The following is a 17578-nucleotide window of genomic DNA, read 5'->3' as shown; positions in this document are numbered from 1 at the left end:
TTTAATGGCAAAAGACTATAAATATCCCAAATGCCATTAAGAGAGAGGAACTGAATAGTTAAATAAATTATAGTACATAGTAGACATAGTCATACAGACTATGGAATATTTCTTTGCATTGCTATGAAATGATCATCACAATACATTATGTGAGGCAAGGTGAAGAGCAGTATATGTCGTAGCTACTTTTTTTTTAATATATGAAATTTATTGTCAAATTGGTTTCCATACAACACCCAGTGCTCATCCCAACAGGTGCCCTCCTCAATACCCATCACCCACCCTCCCCTCCCTCCCACCCCCATCAGCCCTCAGTTTGTTCTCAGTTTTTAAGAATCTCTTATGCTTTGGGTCTCTCCCACTCTAACCTCTTTTTTTTTTTTTCTTCCCCTCCCCCATGGGTTCCTGTTAAGTTTCTCAGGATCCACATAAGAGTGAACACATATGGTATCTGTCTTTCTCTGTATGGCTTATTTCACTTAGCATAACACTCTCCAGTTCCATCCATGTTTGTCATAGCTACTTCTTATATAAAATTAGACATTAAAGAATAATCCAGAAATGAATAACAATGGTTACTTATAGGTGGATGGAGATGGGGAACCAGGGTCAGGGGTAGGATTAGAAGAGAGACTCCTCTGAGTAAACCTTTTGATATAGTTTTGACTTTAGAATCATGTAATTATTTTACATATTCAAGAAGTAAATTAAGTCAAAAAGAGGGGGAAAAAAGGGCAATCCCTGAAACTGAAAACAAATTAAGTAAACCTAAGTGTGTGACTGGTAACACACACACACACACACACACACACAAAAGATTTCTTTCAAATGACCTTTGAATGCAAGACTTTGTCCTTCCTTGGTGGAATATATCCTAATAACAAAACAAACTGTGAAGAATCCTAAACATCATTCTGTAATTTTACTGTTAATACTAATATTGGTATCATGAAACATTTTATGTACAGTATAGGAGAACGCAAATAAGTTCAGTGTAAGAAGTAATAAAAATGTAAAATCAAATAAGTTAAAAATTGAGTGTTCAAATTAAATCTGTAAGCCATAGGTATTCTGAAGAAGGCAATAATCTTACTGAAGAATAGCAAGCTGAATGACTTAGAGCTATGGATGTATCTTTAAGTGACGGATCGCAGACATCTTCCGTGGGCCGAACCTCACGATTCCTCAGACAACTCCTGTGAAGCTGATGACATATAGTGCCCTGATACTGAAAATTAGATTGTTCTTAATTCTGAGCATTACAGAATTACAGTTATAAGGGATCAGACACTTGGAAGTTAAGGCGTATCATCATTTATGAAGAAAATTGTTTAATACTTTTAAATATTTTAGCTTCTGGCCAAGGGAAATGTGAAGAGAACATTTTTCACAGATGGGCTCCATGTAAAAGAAAGGGGCAGGGGCATTTAATAAACTTATATCTGGATTGCCTGCAAGCATTGATGTGCATCTGAGTGTAAGGCAGACCTCACAATATAGCTGTTTGGAAAAGAAATAGGGATGCACATTAAAAAAAATTTTTTTTAACGTTTATTTATTTTTGAGACAGAGAGAGGCAGAGCATGAACGGAGGAGGGGCAGAGAGAGAGGGAGACACAGAACCGGAAGCAGGCTCCAGGCTCCGAACCATCAGCCCAGAGCCCGACGCGGGGCTCGAACTCACGGACCGCGAGATCGTGACCCGAGCTGAAGTCGGACGCTTAACCGACTGAGCCACCCAGGCGCCCCAGGGATGCACATTATAGAATTTCACCAGTGGTTTTGATGGAAATTTCAAGAACTAGTACGTTCTCTACATAAACGAATTAAGGCCTTTATCTCAAGTGCTACCATTCTCTGAGCGCCCAAATTTTCACCTGTTCAGTGGAAACGAGGTGTAAGATTCAGTAGATATTCTTAGAAATATTTCATAAAGTTAAATACATTCTTTTGCATTCTTATACAAATTCTTCTTCTTCTTCTTCTTCTTTTTTTTTTTTTTTTGCTTAGAATAGAAAAAGGAGCAAGCTAACTAAAGGCGACTTTAGGCTGCCTTCTAGAAATGTTTCAAACATTATGGATTGTGTTTGTTGGCTTAAAGGTCAACTGTAGGGAAATAGTCCGACTCAGGGTTTGGGCACTGCTTTGAAGGCCTTGTTTTCAGAGAAATTGATAGCGGACATGCCAGAAAGTGGGTCCACTTATGGATTCCATCTAACCAGACAAAAAATAGTATCCTTGTTTAATGCATTTTAAAGAATTTCCACAAGGGTAAAGGAAATGGCAAACTTCGGGAGCTGGTTACAAAATATTCGTTACAGAAATGAGTTGAAATGTGCCTGTCTCTGGACATTGGGGGCCAAAGAGCGGAATGGTAATGACAGTTTGAAATCAAACTTGTTACACAAAGCCACTTGTTTTTTTTTTTTAATTTATTTATTTTTTATTTTTTAATATATGAAATTTACTGTCAAATTGGTTTCCATACAACACCCAGTGCTCATCCCAAAAGGTGCCCTCCTCAATACCCATCACCCACCCTCCCCTCCCTCCCACCCCCCATCAACCCTCAGTTTGTTCTCAGTTTTTAACAGTCTCTTATGCTTTGGCTCTCTCCCACTCTAACCTCTTTTTTTTTTTTTTCCCTTCCCCTCCCCCATGGGTTTCTGTTACGTTTCTCAGGATCCACATAAGAGTGAAACCATATGGTATCTGTCTTTCTCTGTATGGCTTATTTCACTTAGCATCACACTCTCCAGTTCCATCCACGCTGCTACAAAACGCCATATTTCATTTTTTCTCATTGCCACGTAGTATTCCATTGTGTATATAAACCACAATTTCTTTATCCATTCATCAGTTGATGGACATTTAGGCTCTTTCCATAATTTGGCTATTGTTGAGAGTGCTGCTATAAACATTGGGGTACAGTGCCCCTATGCATCAGTACTCCTGTATCCCTTGGATAAATTCCTAGCAGTGCTATTGCTGGGTCATAGGGTTGGTCTATTTTTAATTTTCTGAGGAACCTCCACACTGCTTTCCAGAGCGGCTGCACCAATTTGCATTCCCACCAACAGTGCAAGAGGGTTCCTGTTTCTCCACATCCTCTCCAGCATCTATAGTCTCCTGATTTCTTCATTTTGGCCACTCTGACTGGCGTGAGGTGGTATCTGAGTGTGGTTTTGATTTGTATTTCCCTGATGAGGAGCGACGTAAAAAATATGGAACGCTTCACGAATTTGCGTGTCATCCTTGCGCAGGGGCCATGCTAATCTTCTCTGTATCGTTCCAATTTTAGTATATGTGCTGCCGAAGCGAGCACTACACAAAGCCACTTCTATGAAAGGAGAATTATACTGTTTAAGTAAATAGTTTTATTTTGTGGTTGTATTGAATTTAAATATGTAAAATGTTACTGTGAGTCAAGTAATACTGTGATAATGTGACGCAAATTTTCAAATGTAATATTGAACAAAATCATAATTATCAAATTTAAAATGTTTTAAATTTGGGGCATCTGGGTGGCTCGGTCAGTTAAGAGTCTGACTTCGGCTCAGGTCACAATCTCACGGTTTGTGGGTTTGAGCCCCGCATCAGGCTCTGTGCTGACAGCTCAGAGCCTGGAGCCTGCTTTGGATTCTGTGGCTCTCTCAATCTCTCTCTGCCCCTCCCCCACTCACACTTTGTCTCTGTCTTGCTCTCTCTCTCAAAACTAAATAAATATTAAAGACATTTTTTAACGTTTATTTATTTTTGAGACAGAGAGAGACAGAGCATGAACGGGGGAGGGTCAGAGAGGGAGACACAGAATCTGAAACAGGCTCCAGGCTCTGAGATGTCAGCACAGAGACACAGAATCTGAAACAGGCTCCAGCCTCTGAGATGTCAGCACAGAGCCCGACGCGGGGCTCAAACCCACGAACTGCGAGATCGTGACCTGAGCTGAAGTCGGATGCTTAGCCGACTGAGCCACCCAGGCGCCCCTAAAGACATTTAAAAAAAATTTTTTTTCAACGTTTTTTATTTATTTTTGGGACAGAGAGAGACAGAGCATGAACGGGGGAGGGGCAGAGAGAGAGGGAGACACAGAATCGGAAACAGGCTCCAGGCTCCGAGCCATCAGCCCAGAGCCTGACGCGGGGCTCGAACTCACGGACCGCGAGATCGTGACCTGGCTGAAGTCGGACGCTTAACCGACTGCGCCACCCAGGGGCCCCGACATTTTTTAAAAATAAATAAAAGTTGTTTAATTTTACAGGAGGAATATGGCAAATTATAGACTACAGAGGAAAAGATTAGAGAACTTGAAGACACAGAAATAGAAACTATTTAAAATGAAATACAGAGAGAAAAAAGGCTGAAAAAGAAAGGGTCAGAGCAAAAGTGATCTCAAGCAAAAGTGATACATCAAGCAGTTTAATATATATGCAACTGAAGTTTCAGGAGTTGGGGGCTAAAATTATATTTAAATAAAACTTAAAGGCTAAAAAGTTTCCAAATTTGAAAGCGCATGAAATCCAGGTAGAATGAACTTAAACAAAACATGCCAAGGCACATATTAATCAAACTGCTAACAACCAAGGGTAAGGAAAAAATTTCTAAAAGCAGGCAGATAAAAAAGACGTATTACATATAGAGCAAGGGTTGGCAAATTATGGCCCGTGGGACAAATCTGGCCCATCTCTTGTTTCTGTAAGTAAAGTTTATTTGGAACACAGCCCCACACACTCATTTATGTATTTGCTATGGCTGCTTTGTGCTACAATGGCAGAGTTGAGTAGTTGCAGTGGTCTGAAAGGCTTTTATGGTTTGCAAAGCTTAAAAGATTTACTATCTGGCCCCTTACAGAAAAGTTTGCCATTCTGCTACAGAAGAACAAAGAAAATAATGCCAGCATATTTCTTATAAAAGCTATGCAAGGCAGAGGACAAGGCCAACCCAGAAGTTTTTATTCAGCAAAAATATCTTTCAAAAACAAACGTAAAATAAAGAGCATTTTAAACAAACAGAAGATGAAATATAAAATAAAACATAAAAAATATTTCCCACATATTAGTCTCTTGGAAAGATGTGACTAATGTAAAAATAATAAAAATGTACCTGATATTTTAGCATATGTACAAGTAACAGATATAACAGCAAAAACACAGGATATAAAGGAGGAAATGAAAATATGTTGTGAGGTGCTTAACACTATTTCAAGGTTGACTGTAATAAAGTGCAGGCTTATATTATAAACTCTATAGCTCCACTGTCTAATACAGTAGCTACTTGCCACATGTGGCTATTAAAATTAAAATTTGATAGAATTAAAAATTTACTTCCTTAGTCACACTAGCCACACTTGAAGTGTTCAATATCTACATGTGGCTAGTAGTTCACAGTAGAACAGTTCAGTATCTACGTGTGGCTAGTAGTTACCATACTGAACAGTGAAAATATGGAACAATTCCATCATCACAGAAAATTCTATTGGAAAGAATTGTTCTAAAGCAATACTAACAGCAAAGCAAAAGAGAAAAAGAGAAAGAAAAGAGGAGAGTTATTAAGTCAGTATTGAAGGTAAAAAGGAATCATTTTAAAATTCAAGTAATGTAAACACTGGAATGGAAATAAGAAGAAAGAAACAAAGAACAGATGGGGCAAACAGAAAACAAACAGCAAGATGAGAGATTGAAAACCAATCTTATCATAATTGTAGTAAATGTAAGTAGTCTAAATATCCTAATTAAAGGGTAGAGATGGTCAGTTTAGATAAAAAGTAAGACCTAAGTATATTCTAAACATAAAGGCATACATATGACAAAAGAAAAAAATGGAAAAGATATGCCAGGCAAATAATAATTTAAAAAGCTGAAATGGCTTTATTAATAGAGATTAAGTAAATATTAGAGCAATGCATATTACCAGGAATAAAGAAAAGCCATTTCATAATGGTAAAGTGGTCAGTTTAGCAAAAGAACATAACAATCATCACTTAATAAAGAGTTTCAAAATATAGGAAGTAACATCTAATAGACATTAGAAATAGATAAGTCTACAAATATAGTTTAAACCAAATATTAATTGTATTGATATTAAATATAATTAGACCAAATGCTTTAGATAAAAGACAAAGGCTGTCAAAATGGATAAAAAGCAAAACAAAACAAAATCTGATTATATTCTACCTACCAGAAAAATACCTAAAACTTACGGAAACATTGGGGTATCAGGGTGGCTCGGTCAGCTGAGCATCTGATTCTTGATTTCAGCTCAGATTATGATCTCATGGTTCGTGAGATCAAGCCCCATGTGGGGCTCTGCTGACAGCATGGAGCTTACTTGGGAATCTCTTTCTCCCTCTCTCTGCCCCTTACCTGCTTGTGCTCCCTCTCTCAAAACAAACAAACAAACAAACAAACAAACAAACAAATAAAAAACTTAAGGAAACAGGTTGAAAGTAGATGAATGGAAAAGGATACCTCATGCACCCCATTCAAAAGAAAGCGGGTGCAACTCTTATTAATGTCAGTCAAAATTGACTTTAAGGCAGAAAACATTATTAGTGAACAAGAAAACCACCTAATAATGAAAATGATTCAATTCACTAGGAAATTGTGGCAATTAAAAAATTTAGATTACACTTATAACATAGCATCAGAATATATAAAGAAAAAATTATCAGTTATCAGAAGGTAAATTCAGAAATATAGTGGAAGATTATAATAACCCCTTTTGAGTAACTTGTAATATAAGTAGCAAAATAACTTAGGATATAGAAAATTTTTATAAACCCTTTATAAATCTCTTTAATTTTGTACTAATGTATATATCTAAAACTTGCATCCAGCAAATGCAAAACACATATTCTTTCATGATGTATGTATGTAGTGATTATAAATAAAAATTTCTCTATTAGGCAAATTTCAACAAATTTTGGAAGGTTCATATTGTATAGGAAGTATTCTTCAACTACAATTAATTTAAGCTATTAATAACAAAAAAGGCAAATAGAAAAGTCTCATGTTTGGAAATTAAGAAATATTGATTCATTCAACAAATATGTAATGCATGCTTACTATGAGCCAGGTACTGTTCTAGGCACCTGGGATTATATCAGAGAGAAGGTAATAATTAAAAGTCTGACACACCAAGGGTTGGAGAAAATATGGGGTAATGAGAACTCTTACTGTGTTGGTGGAGTGTAAATTATGACAACCATGTTCGAAAGCAATTTGATATTTTCCAATAGAGCTGAATATAAGCATATTCTATGATCAGCAAGCCCATCCATATGTATAAACTTTAGAAAAACTTCTATTTTAGAAAAACTTGTTATATGTACCATGAGACATGTACTAGAATATTTATAGCAGTATTGTAGTAATAGTCTTAAACTTGAAAACAACTGAACTATCAATGGTAGAACACAACAGAATACAAATATTTATGCATTGCAGTATGTTCATATAATGGAATACAGTAAAACAATGAAAACGAATGAAGCACAGGTACACCCCCAAAACTGATGACTTTCACAAATTTAATATTGTGAAAAAGAGGAAAATAAGCCGGACATAAAACAATAAATTGTGTGAGTCCATTCATATAAAGTTCAAGAGAACAAATTCATTGTGATTCCATCATATAAAATTCAAAAACAGGCAAAATCACACTATCTTGTTTAGGGTTGTATAAATATGTGACAAACTATGTAGAAAAGTGAAAAATTATTATCATGACAATAAAGATAGTGGGCATCCGTAGGAAGGAGAGAGTCTTGACTCCAGCATGGCAATGGGGGCTTTGGGGAGGGGAGGGGAGATGATTCCAATATCTGTTTCTTAGATAGTGATTATACATCTATTACCTTTGTTCATTAAATTGTACAGATATGTTTATTTACTTGTATATATTTGTGTTATATTTCACAACTGATTAAGGTCCAAAACTAAAGGAGAAAAAAGTCAAGGAAGGCATTAAACATGGAGAACAGTATGAATAAAGGTATGGCAGCACGAAAGTGTGCCGGGATATGGGAACTACAAGCAGATTTGTGCATCTAGAAGGTAAACAATGGGGCATAAAGTGGTGAAAAAAAATGAGGTCGGAAGCTATGGGAAGCCTTTGGAACATTTAAGCTGGTCTGCGAACAGGCTCAAATCTGAATTTTAGGCAGATTTTTCTAACTGCTGTGGGGAAGAGAGGGAAGGGAAGTGGCAGAGGCAAGGCTGAGATTGAGGAGCTATACAACCCTCTGGACATCAGATAGCAAGAGCCTGAAGGGTGGTGTTGCTTATAGAAATGGGGAGGAGGAAATGGATTAGAGAAGTACCTGTGTAGCTTCCGGTAGTCTTCCTATTTTGAAAAACACACAATCACTTCATGGCTCTTTCACTTTGGATTTGTGGTTAAAATGCAGGCAGTAGGGTGCCAAAATATCACAGAGCTGGACTCAAACATATATAAATCTATTTCTTTCCAAGATAAACTCAGACAAGTAAGACTCGCCCAGTTTCCAGGTCCTCCAAGAGATTCAGGCTCCTTCGTCTCAGATATCCATCACTCTCAAGAAGCCCTTTAGGTAGTATAGACATTTTAACGATATTTGTTGTTCCATTCCATGAGCATGAAATGTTTTTCCATTTCTCTGTGTCATCTTCAATTTCTTTCACAAGTGTCCTATAGTTTTCGGAGTACAGATCTTTTACTTCTTTGGTTAGGTTTATTCTTAGGTATCTTGCAGTTTTTGGTACAATTGCAAATGGGATCGATTCCTTGATTTCTCTTTCTGCTGTTTCACTATTGGTGTATAGAAATGCAACAGACTTCTGTACATTGATTTGTGTACCCTGAGACTTTACTAAATTCATGTATCAGTTCAACAATTTTTTGGTGGAGTCTTTCAGGTTTTCCATATAATGTATTGTGTCATCTTCAAAGAGTGAAATTTGACTTATTCCTTGCCAATCTGGATGCCTTTTATTTCTTTTTGTTGTCTGATTTTTGAGGCTAGGACTTCCAGCACTATGTTAAATAACAATGGTGAGATTGGACATCCCTGTCTTGTTCCTGACCATAGAGGAAAAGCTCTCAGTTTTTCCCCATTGAGAATGATATTAGCTGTGGGTCTTTTGGATGTGGCTTTTTATGATGTTGAGGTATGTCCCCTCTATCCCTACTTTGTTGAGGGTTGGGGTTTTTTTTCTTTTTTTTTTTTTTAATTTTTTTTCAACGTTTTTTATTTATTTTTGGGACAGAGAGAGACAGAGCATGAACGGGGGAGGGGCAGAGAGAGAGGGAGACACAGAATCGGAAACAGGCTCCAGGCTCCGAGCCATCAGCCCAGAGCCTGATGCGGGGCTCGAACTCACGGACCGCGAGATCGTGACCTGGCTGAAGTCGGACGCTTAACCGACGGCGCCACCCAGGCGCCCTTTTTTTTCTTTTTAAATCAAGAATGGGTGCTGTGCTTTGTCAAATGCTTTTTCTGCATCTATTGATAGGACCATATCATTCTTGTCCTCTATTTTATTAATGTGGTATATGATGTTGACTGATTTGCAAATATTGAACCACTCTTGCAGCCCAGGAATAAATACCACTAGATCGTGGTGAATTCTTTTAATGTACTGTTGGATTCGATTTGCTAGAATTTGTTCAGAATTTTTGCATCCATGTTCATCAGGTATATTGGCTTGTAATTCTCCTTTTCACTAGGGTCTTTGTCTGATATTGGAATCAAGGTAATGCTTGGCCTCATAGAATCTACATGTTTAATGCAATCTCTATCAAAATACCACCAGCACTTTTCACAGAGATAGAACAAACAATCCTAAAATTTATATGGAACCACAAAAGACCCTGAATAGCCAAAGCACTCTTGAAAAAGAAAAAAACAAAGCTGGAAGCATCACAATTCTGGACTTCAAGTTATATTACAAAGCTATAGTCACCAAGACAGTACTGGCACAAAAATAGACATATAGATCAATAGAACAGAATAGAAAATCCAGAAATGGACCTACAACTATATGGCCAACTAATCTTTGATCAAGCAGGAAAGAATATCCAATGGAAAAAAGACAGTCTCTTCAACAAATGGTGTTGGGAAAACTGGACAGCAACATGCAAAAGAATGAAACTGGGGCACTTTCTTATACCATACAGAAAAATAAATTCAAAATGGATGAAAGAACTAAACATGAGAAAGAAAGCCATAAAAATCCTAGAGGAGAAAAAGGCAGCAACTTTTCTGACACTGGCTGTAGCAACTTCCTACTAGACAAGTCTCTGGAGGCAAAGGAAACAAAAACACAATGAACTATTGGGGCTTCCTCAAGATAAAAAGCATCTTCACAGTGAAGGAAACAATAAAAAAAACGAAAAGGCAACCTATGGAATGGGAGAAGACATTTGCAAATGACATATATGATAAAGAATTAGTATCCAAAATCTATAAAGAACTTTTCATACTCCACACCAACACCCCCCCCCCAAATAATCCAGTTAAGAAATGGGCAGAAAACATAAATAGACATTTTCCCAAAGATATACAGATGGCTAAAAGACACATGAAAAGATACTCAACATCGCTGACCATAAGAGAAATACAAATTGAAACTACAATGAGATACCACCTCACATCTGTCAGAATTGCTGAAATTAGCACAGGAAACAACAGATGTTGGCAAGGATGCAGAGAAAGAGGAACCTCTTATACTGTTGGTGGGAATGCAAACTAGTGCAGCCACTCTGGAAAACAGTATGGAGCTTCCTCAAAAAACTAAAATAGAACTACCCTATGACCCAGCAATTGCACTACTAGGTATTACCCAAAGGATACAAAAATACTGATTCAACAGGGCGCATGCACCCCAGTGTTTATAACAGCATTATCAACAATAGCAAAATTATGGAAAGAACCCAAATGTATATGGATTGATGAATGGATAAAGAAGATGTGTGTGTGTGTGTGTGTGTGTGTGTGTGTGTGTGTGTGTGTAATATAATGGAATATTATTCAGCCATCACAAAGAATGAAATCTTTCCATTTGCAACAATGTGGATGGACCCAGAGTGTATTATGTCAAGTGAAATAAGTCAGTCAGAGAAAGACAAATACCATATGATTTCACTCATATGTGGAATTTAAAAAACGAAACAGATGAGCATAGGAGAAGGAAAAAAAAGAGAGGGAGACAAACCATAAGAGGCTCTTAACTACAGAGAACAAACTGAAGGTTGCTGAAGGGGGGGTGGGCAGGGGATGCTAAATGGGTGGTCGGTTTCAAGGAGGGCACTTGTTGTGATGAACACTGGGTATTAATGCAAGTGGTGAATCGCTAAATTCTACTCCTGAAACTAATATTACATTATATGTTAACTAACTAGAATTTATATAAAAACTTGAAACGTGAAAAAAAGAAAGCGGCCCTTTAAAAAATCTGACTTAGGGGCGCCTGGGTGGCGCAGTCGGTTACGCGTCCGACTTCAGCCAGGTCACGATCTCGCGGTCCGTGAGTTCGAGCCCCGCGTCAGGCTCTGGGCTGATGGCTCGGAGCCTGGAGCCTGTTTCCGATTCTGTGTCTCCCTCTCTCTCTGCCCCTCCCCCGTTCATGCTCTGTCTCTCTCTGTCCCAAAAATAAATAAAAAACGTTGAAAAAAAAAATCTGACTTAAATGCCTCATCCTGTGTCTTGCCCGCACAGTGGATCAGGGAGTGATGCTGCTATCTATTCTCTGTGCTAGTTTGTTTCAGAGTTAAAAATTTACTGAGAACTTCTTTCTAGCCTTTCCCTCTCTCTCACATCTCTGTTGATTATTTCCTTTCCTCCGTTAGACTTTAAATTCAAATTACACCCTGGCATCATCTCGTGCTCCACTCCAAAGAACCTTTCTCGATAAGCACTCTTTCCAATGACGAGAATGTCCTCCTAAACACTAATAAAAGTCCACAAGTATGAAATAGAGGAGACTTAGGGGTCTCACAGACCTCATTACAATTAAACATCAGCAATTTCAATGTTCTAATCATGTGAAATTGTGGGCAGTTTATTAGTTATCACACCTGCAGGTGTCTTGAATGGTACTCATTATTTTGCAGAGAAGCAAAAACCACTAGTGCCATTGGTAGGAGGGAACTGATTTTTAGTAACATAAGAAGCAACTGGGAGCAGTTGTGTGATACAGTGATGGATGAACTGGGATAGATAGGAGAACAGATATGTAACTCAGGATTGTACTTTAAGGGAAACTAAGCCCCAGCTTAGTGCATTCATTCTGGCAATCACCAGTGAACTCACATAAAATTTCCCTCTGCTTCTTAGAGACTTAGACAACATTGTTGAGAAAAGCAAAATCTTATTGAAATTGTTCTCCTTGGGTTGTTTTAGAGACTAACCTCAATTTCTGGAATATTGTTTTTCTGATCCATGTGTGATGTTTCATTTTACTTTGGTTTTACTGTTCTAGAAAGACTGATCCTTAGATCTCCTTTGTTATGTATTTGATCAATGTGGAGAATTTTTGTGTTGGTTTGATTTGGTTTTAGAAGTAGAGCAGGCACAAACAAGGGGGAAAAAGGCTTACATTTTATTACAGTAAAAAGTACCCTGGGCTAACATTACCCTACGTTACTAGTCTACCAATTCAGGAACTCGAACAGAAGAGAAACACTAGTTTTTAAAGCAGAGCAACCCTTCTGTTTATAACACCCCTCTCAGTTAGCTATCAATCTTATAACCAGTAGCTTGGTACTTTTTCGGAGCCTGTCTCCAGTAGATTAAGAGTATAAATCAGGAGCTCTCCTTGACATACAGGATGGGGATACACTGCTTGGCATCATCCCATTCTCAAACAACATTGAGGGGAGGGGAGAGCATGCAGTCCTCCGACCTTGAGTTCTGACCAAAACTTGGCCCCATTATTTTTGAGAGATGGAGAGAGTGGTGGAATATACCACTGGGGGTTCAAGTGGGTAGGCAGGTGATAATTCTCATTTCAAAGCCACAAACGCTTGTTTTGCAAGAAGTGGCTACTTCTATGTATCTGATAATAAGTATCTTTGTTCAAAGAAATAAGTCACTAACAGGGCCATTTAATTGTGTGAACATAAGCTACAAATCATGAAAGTAAATGGTTGAAACCAAAACAAACAAACAAACAAACAAACAAACAAAAAACGATGCTGCTCTCAAAGATAAGCCAGAGTTGGAGCTCTGCGGGCTACATGTCCTTAAGGGAGATGTTTCTTTTCCTGGATGTGGATTCAGCCTTCATTCATTAATCTATTTGACAAGTATTTCTTGAGCTCAGCACACGTGCCAGGCACTATTCTAGGTGTCGGAGATATCACAGCGAACAAAGCCAAACCTCTGCCCCAATGGAGCTCACTCCCTCGTGGAAAGGCAATAAACAAACAAACAGGTAAAATACAGTATGATGGATGTTAACTGCTATGGAGCAAAGTAAAGCAAAATGAAAGGACTAGAGAGTTCTGGAGTGAAGGGGATCCTTGCACCTTAAAGAAAACAAAGCAGGCATTGGGCCTGTAAACCGTGAAACTTATGGTTGACCATAGAAGATGGAGCTGTTTTCACGTAAGACTTTTTAAAACAGTGGCTTGAGGGGCTGGGTGGAAAAGGTGGGGAGAGGACCCTTCTCCTCACTTCTGTCTAAGATCCCGCACTGTTGCAATACTTTGAGGATGTGGGTCACCTTTTGGGGACCCAGTGTGTGACACCATCACGAATAGTAGTGTGGTCCCCACATGTGTGCAGTGGAATGGAAGCATGGTGCACCCTCACAGTCGCTGCTAGAATGCAGTTGGCAATGCCTTGCTTATCCTTGGGATACTACCTCGTAGCAAAAAGGAAGTGGTAGAAGCTACCTCTGATACTATTTTAGGGTCTCTGAGAGGTATGGAGAGAGAGCATAACTGGATGTAACAGTAAGAGTGGGACCACAACATTTTGTATGAGTTGTCTACAATAGAATACTACAGACTTGCTCAGGATACAACAGGCGGAAAGAGGCTGGGAAGTCTGCAGAAGTCAGTATAGAGGAACACTATATTTCTACACATTCCTTTAAATGGAAGGGCAGACATACCAGAGTCCATACCCTGCCCAGATGCCTAGAGTTTCCTCCAAATTGGACCGATACTCTGGGAGAGGCAATTTGTCAAGCAAAATTGTCCTATGGCACCAAAAATTATGAGTGTTCTCGGGTGGTAAAGCATCATCAGTGCCTGTTGAGGATTCTGACTTGGGGCCAAACCAGTCCCTGAGCTGTTGGCAACTTTCTGGGTGCAGAAAACACATGGAAATGATGGAGGGTGCATGAGGCCCTGTATCAGGCATCATGGGTGGCCCCAGAGCCCCGAATGCCAGTCTGTGGCCAACTACCCAGCAACACTTGGACTGGAACTAGTCCTGCCAGAGTGGCACATGATAAATGATTGGACATAATACACTGAGAGAAGAAATAAGCCTCTGCTGGTGTTGCCACAAAGAAGCTGTCGCAGTGGGTAATGCAGAAAGGGGAGACAGGGTGAACACCAGCACAACAAGTTTAATTGGAATGACGGGTTATTTGTAGTGGAAATTCGGACTGCATAAGAAGGTGGAAGGTCCCCTGGAATTCTTGCTTTGAGTAAAGCTGATATGGAAGAGAAAGAAATGTAGGGGGAATGGTCTTTTTAAGACTCCTAAAAATAGTTCAAGGGCATAGAGCAAGCCACTGGAAGTCTTGCTCAGACTTAAGAGAGGGTGTGGGTGCGTAGGTGCATGTGTGTGTGTGTGTCTAACCTCATGGTCATGTCTGTGACAATAGAGTTCTTGAGAGTGTGGACGGTTGGACACCCTCTCCAAGCTGGAGGCTCATACTAGCTCAAAGTCCTTGCAAAGTACCATGCCCATTTCTCTGTACAAGAGTAAAGGAAATGAGGAAAAACAGGCTGTCTGTAACAACAGGCAGAGTTTGGTGAGAGACCAAACTCACAACAATGGGTGTTCTCAGTCTTTCTTGCCCCCTAGGAAGGAGACCCCTGTCACTGAGAATGGTGCAGAATGGAGAACAAAATCAAAGGAGCTGAAACAAGGACCAGGAATTCCTTCCTGCAGAAGAGAAAAAGAATACATCCAAGAAGTGAAGTAAGCAGGGGAATGAGAAAACAAAGGCCAGGCTTGAGAGAAAGTTTGGGGGTGTCTGCAGAGAAAGGAGAGGGGATGGCAGCTACAGCTATGTCACGATGTACAAGATGAATAGAGAAGGAGGGAAGAAAAGTTGAAGATCTTTTGCTCTGTGCTGGGAATGCAAATTCCTTTAGAGTTTTCCCAGAGACTATAATAAACTATAATAAATAATAAATAAAGAATAAAAAACTATAATAAAGTCCCAGAGATTAATATAAATTGCTTTTTAATTCTTTTTGGCTATTGGATGTGTTTCTTTTGAATGTGACATCATGCTGAGATGCCATAAGGCAACTCAATGCCGTAAGACTTACATCTGGGGAGTACTGTCTGGGATCGTGGACCTATCGTGGGTATAGGAGTCAGTTCTACTTTGATTTTGATCATCACTCTAGATCTGGGTCAAGTGAGCATCTTCATCATGGCTGTTGGAGTTATAGTGTAAAAAGTATACCAGCTATATAAAAAAGAAACTGGAAATAAACTGGATGCCAGTTAGAGGAAAATGGCAGAGACTACTGACAATTACCATTCTAGTGAGGCTGTGATGTTTGGAACTAGGTGTACCTGATGGAGACCTGTATCTATGCTCCATGGTATCTCTTCACTCCACTGGCTCATGAGACTGGGATGAAGGAATAGAACAACTAAGGTGGTTTCTGGAAGGTAAGAGAAAGACAGGAAGCATAAGGGGTTATTATTATTATTATTATTTTTTGCTATGTGGCATACATGATATGTGTGAATATTCTAATGACATGGCCAGAGTACCCATTCAGCCCTCTTTTGCGTGGGAATGGACCCACTCAACAAACCCTAGGGCACTGGTGTCCAGAGGTCCCAGCTCTGAAACCCGGCCAGTTGACTGAGGTTCCTTCACTCTCTGCATCTGTCGCTCTTATTTTTCAGAGGCTAGACCCTTCTCCCATTTTCCCTAGTCCCATTTTTACACACAATTCCTAAAATGATCTGGTTCTGAATCTGATGCACCGATTGTCTCCTCCTTACATTTTCAAGTCCTGCTACTAGTCCACTCCCCAACTTCCCGCCTACCCTTGGCTCTCAAATGTCTGACCTGGAACTTGACTGGATCAGTCACACCCCTTGATCTCTGCACCTGTCTCCCATGTTCTTTTGTGCTTCTCCAATAATTTCCCCTCCCTCTAGGCTCAGACCCCCTGTACTCTCAGCAGACTTCATGCTAACATCTCTGGGCAGCATGATGTAATCTTATGCTTGAAAGCCTTAACATACATGGTATCCTCAACAATAGTGGCAAAAAGCCCTGTATGATGACATAACCCAGCTCTCACTATATGGGGACTATGTTTAATGTAAGATTAAAGCTAAGATGGGAGGCCCTATACTAGGGACAGGGTTACTCTTTATAGGTAGAAGGCAGGGACCCGCCTGAAAGGTGAGAAAGCTGGCAAGATGAAATCAACCACGTGAAGTGCTGGTCAAGAATGTGAAGTCACAGACCCTGGCAAAAAACCTGCAATTCATATCGTTTCTGGCTATAGCAGAACTCTCCAGGAAAGGATGAACAGTGGGGTTGAACCTGTATGCCCTGAGAATATGCTTGCTATCTTATGATTAGAAGCTTATGCTGTAGAAGCTCAGCTCTGTGTGTGTGTGTGTGTGTGTGTGTGTGTGTGTGTGTGTGTGTATGTTGTCTCTGTTTCTAGTTTTCCTATAGTTTTTCTGGTAAAAGTCTTTTTTTTTCTGGTAAATACTAGTTCACTTTGGCTGTGCTTAGGAAAGCCAAGTATTTCTGTCGTCTCCTAAGCTTTAGGAATAACCCGTGGGGAACAAGGTGGAGGCAGAAGTAATAACCAAGGTGAGAGAGCCACAAGTTTGGGGAATGGAGAAAGGAATGAGCAAGCAAATAGGACTGCATCATTTATTTTAGGAAATATCACACCGTAGGGGTTTTGATTTGTTCATAAAGTTGTTTTGGGAAAACAAATTTCTAAAGGCTGTTAAGTACTTGATTATATCGGCAACCTTAGGTTAAATATTCTACTTTTAGGTTATTTCCCCACTTATTTCTATTTTAATAGTGAAACAGGCATAAGCCAAACGGTTCTTTAGCACTGGGAAAGTTTCTTTGGGTCAGCCCCACTCTTCCTTACCAGGGAAACCCAAAGGTAACACGTTTGCTAAGGCTGAACTACTAGTGTGCAAAACACTCAGCTGTACCTAGCTCTTCCCCATCTTGAAGTGATGCAGTTTGTTTCTCCTCCTTAGATTTATGTCTTCTCATGAAATTCATTTTTAGTTTCCGGCCACTTGGCGTCTCCAAATTAATAGGGTCATTTACTCGTTAGTATGCTGCTGACCAGGTGCTTTTGCTTCTCAATCTCAAGTCATCTGTAAATACATTAAATTCAAATT

At 39.3% G+C, this 17578-nt stretch overlaps 1 protein-coding gene, 1 non-coding gene and 1 pseudogene across 6 annotated transcripts in view; 1 reads left to right on the top strand and 2 right to left on the bottom strand.

The window, feature by feature from the left end:
- ASB8 (ankyrin repeat and SOCS box containing 8) overlaps positions 1 to 17578 on the bottom strand; it is a 38372-nt gene that overhangs the window by 18886 nt on the left and 1908 nt on the right. For 3 of the 5 annotated variants that reach the window (XM_058742987.1, XM_058742986.1, XM_058742985.1), the window contains exons 2-3: positions 17384 to 17554; positions 15749 to 15840 (exon numbers count right to left, since the gene is read on the bottom strand). The gene's annotated coding sequence lies outside the window, so the exon portion shown is untranslated. Of the gene's footprint in view, positions 1 to 15748; positions 15841 to 16256; positions 16377 to 17383; positions 17555 to 17578 lie in introns of those variants that run through there. The other 2 variants (XM_058742990.1, XM_058742989.1) reach the window with 2 other exon arrangements.
- The window catches only part of LOC131483855 (ERO1-like protein alpha), a 28520-nt pseudogene that overhangs the window by 10047 nt on the left and 895 nt on the right, over positions 1 to 17578 (top strand).
- Positions 3219 to 3325, bottom strand: LOC131484118 (U6 spliceosomal RNA). The gene has a single exon (XR_009248029.1). It is a non-coding gene; the product is annotated as a U6 spliceosomal RNA (small nuclear RNA).

This window comes from Neofelis nebulosa, chromosome 8 (genome assembly GCF_028018385.1).
Source record: "Neofelis nebulosa isolate mNeoNeb1 chromosome 8, mNeoNeb1.pri, whole genome shotgun sequence".
Classification (NCBI taxonomy): domain Eukaryota; kingdom Metazoa; phylum Chordata; class Mammalia; order Carnivora; family Felidae; genus Neofelis; species Neofelis nebulosa.
This window is presented reverse-complemented; position numbering and strand designations above follow the sequence as displayed.